Below are 9,353 nucleotides of genomic sequence, written 5' to 3'. Positions count from 1 at the left end.
GCCTGGCGCTTATCTGGATATTGTAATTATCATTCATTATATGATGATTCTGCTATACTATCTGATGAATGGTTGGGCTAGCTAGAGCTTACTCGAACCTGATCATCCATCAATTAGATTCACTGAGTATGTTCATATTAATAGTTGGACCTAATCAGAACTTTCAGTAGAGGCACCATATGCCTGCTAAAGAGGTGCCAGGGGCAAAGTTATTATTAAAAATTATTTAAAAAAATAATTGATTAAGAACCTATACATAGATGCACATGAGTTGGTCAAGCCATACTCGGACTTGTGTATAGTCTATGTGAATTTTAGTACATGCTAAGGGATTAATGTAATTTCTCGAATTGGAGGTAAAGGCTATCAATTCATATAAAATAGTGAGAAAATTTTTAGATTAAAATCTAAGTCTTTAGGATTGAATAATTCATATACTAATATGATCTTATTTTTTCTTTTAGCAATGGCTAACACTTTATCACTCTACTCACTGTTGGATAGTAATAAGCTCACTAGATCTAATTTTGATAGTTGGTATCAAAAGCTCAAGATTATCTTAGAGCATGAGAGAAACTTGTATGTACTTATAGATTGAGCACCTGAGGAGCCCATCCTGAATGCTCATGGTGTAGTTAGAAATACTTATCAGAAGTGGGTCAATAATTGAGTCACTGTGCGTTGCATTATGAAAGCGACTATGAATGACAAGTTTTATCGTAAATTTGAGTATGCTCAGCTAGAGAATATCCTTCAAATATTGAACGAGTCTTTTGGCACTCCTGATGATGTTGAGAGATATAAAAAATCTTATACTATCTTCAACGCATGGATGAGGAAAAGGGCATTGGTCACTGATCATGTATTATACATGATCGAGCATCTAAGCAAACTTAAATTTTTCTTGCATGAGCAGCTAGAAAAGATACGATCCTGAATTCTTTATCCTAGTCCTACCTATCCTTTCTTAGTCATTATAGAATGACTAAGCCTGTAGTAAACTACCATAGCTTACTAGGATTACTGTAGACCTTTTAGAAAGATAACTAGCTTCAAAAGGAACCGATGAATATGGTGGATGGTTCTTCTTCTGGGCATCATCCCTTTAAGAAAGGGAAGAAAAAAAACAAGAAGAAGGTGCATCATGCTGGGGCTCCAAAGCTCAGTCAGAACAAGAAGTCAAAAGTTAACAAGAGCCAGACATAATATTTTTTCTGTAAGAAACTGTAGCACTAAAAAAGAAATTATCTTCAGTATATAGCCCCCCTTTGACCCCAATAGGTCGAACAAGAGAAAGCAGCAATTTGTTACTGGACAAAATACTTATATGATGACTCCTTGTAATTTCTTTATATGTGATAGTACTGTTTGGATATTGGATATCGAAAGTGCAATTAACATTTGTAATTCATTGCAAGGACTTCAGGTCAATAGAAAATTCAGAGATGATGAATGGTTCTTGAATATTGAAAATGGAAGTCTTATTCTAGTTCTAGCCTTGGAAACTGTTCAGCTTGTTTTTGAGTCTAGGATTGTCATGTTACATTATTGTCATTATTGTCCTTCTTTTTTTATGAATATCATCTCTGTAGGTCTTTTGGCCAACGTTGGTTTAAACTTTTTAATAAAGAATAATTTCTGTGATATCATTATGAATAATACTATAATTATATGTGAACAATTAAAATATGACATATACCTTCTATCACAGTCAGTAAATATAATGTACATATCTAATAAATATCCTAAAATAGATAATATCAACAATGCTTTTTTTTGGCATTGTCGGTTAGGTCATGTGAACAAGAGCAGGATGGACAGATTAACTAAAGAGAGAATCTTTAAAATTGATAATTATGAATCATTACCAACCTGTGAATCTTGTCTTCTTAGTAAGATGATAAAGTCATCTTTTAAAGAAAAATATGAACGAGCCACTGATATTCTAAGTCTAGTATATAGTGATGTATATGGTTCTATGAGCATAAGTCCCAAAGGTGGGTATAATTACTTCATTACTTTCACTGATGATCTATCTAGATATAGATACATTTAACTTATGAAGCATAAATCTGAATCATTTGAAATATTTGAACAATTTCATAGTGAAGTAGAAAAATAAATTAGGAAGAATATTAAAACTCTTCGGTCAGATCAAAGAGGTGAATATCTTTTCAATAAATTTCTGACATATTTAGAAGAGAATGTGATTCTCTCACAATAGACCTCTCCTGGAATACCACAGTATAATAGGATATCAAAAAGGAGGAATCAAACACTGTTAGATATGGTTCAATCCATGATGAGCTTTGCGACTCTATCAATCTTCTTCTGAAGATACACTTTAAAAACTGCATGCTATATTCTGAACAACATTCCGAACAAATTGGTTACTAAAACTAAATATGAGATATAGATCGGGCATAGGCCAACACTCTCTTACTTAGAGTTTGGGGTTGTCTGATTCATATCAAATGTTTACAGACCAACAAGCTTGGACCAAAGTTCGATAAGTGTTTATTTGTAAGGTATCCAAAGAAAATAAAAGAGTACTATTTTTATCCTACTGAAGAACAAAAGATATTCGTCAGCAATAGGACAGTCTTTTTGAAAAGAGAGTTCTTTAGAGAAGAAACTGATGCCACTAAGATCGAACTTGATGAAGCTTGTGAGGTAGAAAATCAGACACCTTTGAGTAGAAATACAGAATTAGATTTGATTGAGAAATCAAATTCAGAGCCTGTCATAGAGGTGCAATTGAGGAGATCCGATAGAGTACTACGTCAGCCAGATAGTTACTGTAATTTTTTGATCCAAGATGGTGATTCTGTCAAACTAGATAAGAACGATGAGGATACGATCACCTATATGGATACCATATAGAGGTTCGATTCTGAGAAATAGCTAAAAGTTATGAAATCCAAAATAGAGTCCATAAAGATCAATAGTGTATGGACACTTGTTGATCCATCCAAGGAAATTAAACCCATAAGGTGTAAATAGGTCTTCAAAAAAAGAGCGGACAAGAAGGTAGAGATCTATAAAGCCCGTCTAGTTATCAAGGGATATCGTCAATAATATGGCATTGATTATGATGAGACATTCTCTCCTGTGGCAATACTTAAGTCTATTTGAATTATGCTTGCTATAGCGATACACCTAAATTATGAGATCTGACAAATAGATATCAAAATCGCTTTCCTTAATGAAAAATTGGAAGAAGAGATGTATATAATATAACCTAAAGGGTTCACATCCACAGGTGAATCTAAAGTATGCAAGCTAACCAAGTCTATTTATGGACTGAAATAAGCTTCTCAGAGTTGGAACATGCATTTCGATAAGACAATCAAAACGTATGACTTTGTTAAGAATGGAGAGGGACCCTGCATCTATAAATAGGCTAATAGTTCTGTAGTCATCTTTCTTATATTATATGTAGATGATATACTCTTAATAAAAAATGATATTCCTGCTTTGCTAAGTGTAAAGCTGTGGCTATCATCACAATTCTCCATGAAGAATTTGAAAGAAGCATTCTACATCCTAGAGATGAAGATCTATAAGAATAGATCTAAAAGATTGCTTGGATTGTTCCAAATTATGTATATCAATACCGTGCTGAAACGGTTCAGCATGAAAAATTTTAAGGACTATCTACCAATAGACCAAAGAATTACTCTCTTTAAGAAGAATTGTCCGATAACTCCTTATGAGAAAGAGCATATGAGTAGAATCCTATATGTCTCGATAGTGAGATCTATAATATATGCTATGATATGTACAAGATCAGATGTGGCTTACTCACTAGGAGTATTGAGCAGGTATCAATCTGATCTAGGAGAGAATCATTGAAAAGTTGTGAAGATAATCATTAAGTATTTAAGAAATACTAAGAACCAATAGTTAATCTTTAGAGATATAAACTTTAAACTTGTGGGATATACTGATTCTAGTTTTTAGTCTGATCATGATGATAGCAAAAATATGTCTGACTATATTTTTACTTTATTTTGTAGAGTAATCTACTGGAAGAGTTTCAAGCAGCACACAGTAGCTGATTTGGTATGTAAAGTGAAATATATTACGGTATCCGATGCTGCAAAGAAAGCTATTTGGTTGAAAAAGTTCATCTACGAATTTAGAGTGATTCTCTCAATTGAAGGTCCAATTTTACTGTATTGTGACAGTACTGGTGCCCTCGCTCAAGCGAAGGAACCCAAATCTCATCAGAGGATCAAACATATTTTGCATCGCTATCACATGATTCATGAGATTATCGATCGAGGTGACGTCAAGCTGCTGAAGACTGATGGAAAAAAAAATCTACCCAACCCCTTCATTAAAGCTCTCAAGACTAAAAAGTTCAATGAGCATAAGTGGAAGATGGACATTAGATACTATCCTGATTGGCTTTAGTCCAGCAGGAGTTGTTGGAAAATATGTCCTAAAGTAAATTATCTATCTGTAGATGATTGAGCCCTTTATAATATGTATATAAATTATTAATGAATAAAAATTATTTTTGATATATTCAACATAAAAGTGTATCTTTTTTTAAACTCTTATTTTATGATGAAGTCTTTAGAACTATAATATAATTAATAAGGAAGGATTTATTGAATAGTTCTTAAACGTGTTTGCGATCAAATGATACGTTATTAATAAGGATAATAACATTTATCGAGTATAGATCATTGTGTGCCATATGAATTAGTTGTTCTCCTAATCAAGGAGTGTGGAGATACTGGTATGGCATACCGGTGAGATGTAAGAGTATATCATCACTAAACAGTGACTCTCCTATGAATACTCTACTATCAAGAGCAGCTCATAAAGGATATGGGTATAAGTATCTCTCCGACCTAAGATCACTATAGTGACTTATAAGTAACTGACTATATTTTAGTGTTGGATTACCTATATTTTAATACAATGATGAAAGGCTCTAGATACAGTCAAGTACTTATGATATTGAGCCAAGATGGAATTGATCCTCTGAATTATAGGAGTTAATGCATCACACTATATATTAATTCAGTAAAATCTTAGTCAGGATAATCCTCATGATCTATCACGAGATTTGAAAAAAATTGAAATACAATGTGGATGACTATTTTAGGATTGACAGTTAAATCCTAGGTCACCTTGAGTATTGAGATTAAAGGGATGAATTATGTGGTAACCATATGTCGAGATTCTTGAATGTTGCTTTACAAATATTTGATCTATCTGGACGTCGGGTATCATTGCTAGATGGTCACTTTAATTAGTATAGGAAGTGGTTTCTATGCTACCGGCTTAGTGTTCGAACTTATGGAGTCACACACAAGTCAAATAATATAGAAAAAATTGATCGAATATTTATGTATTCAATTTGAAAGTATGAGAGTTGATTGAACATATAAATTTCTTAATTGAGAATTAAATTATGGGTCATATGGAATTAAACATTGACTATGTGCAGCTAGCACTACACATGAGGAGTAGGTTTAATTTCGGAGATAAAATTGATCAAATCAATATTTCAAATGATTATGAGAGATTAGATTCGAGTTGTAATTACTTTAGATCAGATCTAAATTAATTGGCATGATTTTATTAAGCTAATTAGGATTAATTAACTATATTGGATTTGGACAAGAATCCTGATTGGATTAGGATCAGTAGTCTTTTCGAATCATATTGAATTGAATCCAAATCTGAATCAAATCTGATTTGATCTACTTAACCATGTTTCTCAGGTGTTCTCGCACCATATGGGCTGATCAAGATGGTGGAGGGTCCCTTGGGTGTGCAGCATGAAGAGAGAGCATGAGTTGGTGCCTCTCTTACTTTGCTTAGAAATCTTGTGTATCAGAGAGTTTGGATTTGATTCAAACATGAGAGTCCTATTTCTAACACATGAAAGTTTTTGATTTGATCTAGGACCTCTTATCTATTTAAGGAGAGATGTGGAAAAGAGAGAAATCAATCAAAGCTTGAGTCTAGGGTGAGATCTCCCCTTGGGTGTCCCCTCTTTCTTGGCGTGCTCCCCTAGGTGTCTCTCTCCTCTTGGAGTCCTCTCTTTCTGTTGGTGGTGTGGCATGTGGGCTCCTTTCTAGCCTTTAAGATCTGATCTTAAGGGTCTTCTCTTCCTTTCTCTTGAAGAGTTCTTCATCTCTCTTTCCTACATTGCTTGGCATACGTATGAAGTAGGATCTGTACATCCAGATCTGTGAAGCAAATCGATTGAGAAACTTTTTCAACCTTGATCTTTTTTCGCTATGAATCAATGTGAAATTTCATAAATATTATGAAAATTTAAATTGCTAATCTATTCAATTTACTTTCTGGCATCCGATACGATCGGATAATTTTTTCTTCATGTAGGTGGAACTCTGCACTGGAGGTGGTAGCGCCAGTGTGTCGATGCTGACATTGTTGGAGTAAATGTAAACTTTCTTAAGAGCTCCACTGTCATTCTTTTGAATGAAAAATAGAGACTTGAGAAATGGATAAGAATTTCACACACTGAAAAAATGATTACAACTGTAAGTATTTATAGACATGAATAGGTGCATCCCTTCATGTAGAGTTGCAATGCTTCAATCATAGGGCATCCCTTCATGTAGAGTTGCAAGTTTTCATGAACAGATGTATTACTTCTGAACAGACACGATGCTTTAATTTTCAATCTTATTAATATTTAGCTCTCCCCATTAATGAGATTGGTAGATATAATTCCAAGCTTCTCTCTAAACTCAAAAAATCTATCCTGAGATAGTGGCTTTGTAAAGATATCTGCAAGTTGTTTTATTGACTTGCAGTATTTAGCTTCACTTCATCTTTTTGCGTAGCTTCATGAATAAAATGATATTTAAGCTTGATATTTGGGGCGATCATGATGAACTGGATTCTCAGTAATGGCAATTGCTGATCGATTATCATAATGAAGAACAACGCTTCAATTTGTGGTAACCCAATGTCAGACAGTATTCTCTCATCCATATAATTTATGATGCATGCAACTTTTGTAGCTGCTATATTTCAGCTTTTGCAGAGGATTGAGCAACAATACTTTGCTTCTTTGAAAGTCAGAACAAGCTCCTGAACTTAGCATGAACAAGTATCCTGATGTGCTTTTTGAATCATCAATGCTTCCTCCCAATCACTGTCTATGAAATTGAAGAGGAAAGAATGCTCCTTGTTGTTGTAGAAAATTCCAAACTCAGTCCCTTTTAAGTAACGTAGAACTCATTTAGCTGCTCCAAAATGCACGCTTCTTAGATTCTGTATAAATCGAGAAGCAAGCTAGTAACAAACAGTCTAGCCTTGTTGCAGTCAAGTAATGTACGCGCTCCAACAAGTCTTTATACTATGTGGCATCTATAAGTAGAGCTCCATCTGATTTACTCAGTTTCTCTCAACTGTCAAAAGAATGTCAACTGGTTTACAATCATACATATTAAACTTATTGAGGAGTTTTCTTGCATATCTGGTTTGTGATAGAAAAATTTCTACTGTTGTCTGATCTATCTCCATGCCCAAAAAATATTGAGATGTCCAAGATAAGTCATCTCATATTTTGAGTTAATTCTTCTTTGAATCTTTCAATTCTCTATTCATCGTTGCCTGTAATAATAAGGTCATCAATATAAACAGCAACCGATATAATAGAATTATCTTCCTCTTTCAAGTATAAAGTTGGTTCGTTCTCACTCCTTCTGAACTTGTTCTTAAGAAAGTAACTGTCTAACTAAGAATACCATGTTTGTGGAGCCTGTTTTAGGCTGTACAATGCCTTACTCAATTTACAAACTTTCTTCTCTTCTCTAAGAACTTCAAATTCAGGTGTTGTTGTACGTGACTCTTCTTTGATCTCTCCATTCAAAAAAAAGTTGATTTCACATCCATTTGATGAACTTGCCAATTTCTTTGAGCTGATGAAGCCAATACAAGTCTCACTGTCTCCAAATAAGCAACCAGAGCAAAAGTATCAGTATAATCAACTCCAGCCTTTTGTGTGAAACCCAAGCAACCAACTAGCTTTATGTCTCTGAACAGTACAATCTGGATTTAATTTAAGCTAATAAATCATTTAACACTAACCACTACTCAATCTTCTGATTTATCAATCAAAGTCCAAGTTTGATTTTTGTTGATCATGTTGATCTCTTCTTTCATGGCCTGCTATCAAACTTTGTCAAACTTGTTCCTTCACAGTTTCTTCGAATGTGGCAAGTTCAATCAACATCATTTAAAATTGCTCATAAATCTCATGTAGTGATCTGAACCTTCTAGGAGGAGATTTCAAGCTTGAGTTCCTTGTAGATGAGCTAGAAGAATCCGCTGACGAGCCTGCTCTAAAAGGGGTTCCTACAGGAGTTTCTAGTAAGTGTCCTCGCATAAATATCATCGTCGTCCTGGTCTTCAAAAAATTATAGAATAGACTCTGATGAAGGCCTTGCTGTGTCATTACTCTAGAAGTGATCTTCATCAAAGATCACATCTCGGCTCACCACAATCTTTTTGGTTTCAGGATCAATTAGACGATAGGCCTTAGACTCAGCCAAATAGCCAACAAGCATCATCATCTTATTTTTGGATCTAACTTGATTCTCTTCTTTGATGGAACCTGTGCAAAAGTAATACATCCGAATACCTTCAAGTGCTCCACATTTTGGTTTTTGATTGCTCCAAGCTGCCAAAGGTGTTCTGTCATATACAGCCTTCATTGGACATCGAATAAGAATGTAAACTGCAATGTGATAGCCTCCCCCTAGTAACTCTTTGGTAATTTGGCTTGATTAAGCATGGAGGAAGCCATTTCAATAATGTTCTATTTCTCTTCTCTGTTACACCATTTTGTTGTGGTGAATATATGGCTGTCAACTACCTCCTTATACCTTCTTTTTGGCAGAATTCATTGAATTCCATTGATGTAAACTCGCCTCCTCAATCTGATCCGAGAGTCTAAATTTTATATCCACTTTTTGCTTCAACTCCAAGAGAAGGGATTTACATCTTGCTACAAATGTCAGTATACACCAATTGAAGAGGGGCTTTTGCATGCCATTTTGTTTTGCCAGGAAAAGATGCTTTTGAATGCTTGTTTATTATACAGCTCTCACAGACTTCCTTCAAGACATTAATATAAGGAAGGCCTTGCATAAAATTTTTTTCCTTCAAAAGCTTCAAAGATTTGTAATTTAGATGGCCAAATCTTCTATGCCATAGCTTGGATTCATTTTCAGATGCTACTAATCTAGAGTTATTTGCTGTAACTTGGAGAGGAAAACATCTCTTCTCTGTTATTTGAGCAAAAACCAGCAATATTTGATGCTTGTCATATATCAAGCACTTATTTTAGG

Source organism: Elaeis guineensis, chromosome 3 (assembly GCF_000442705.2).
Source record: "Elaeis guineensis isolate ETL-2024a chromosome 3, EG11, whole genome shotgun sequence".
Lineage (NCBI taxonomy): Eukaryota > Viridiplantae > Streptophyta > Magnoliopsida > Arecales > Arecaceae > Elaeis > Elaeis guineensis.
The sequence above is the reverse complement of the archived record's forward strand: the minus strand, read 5'-3'. Positions refer to the sequence as shown.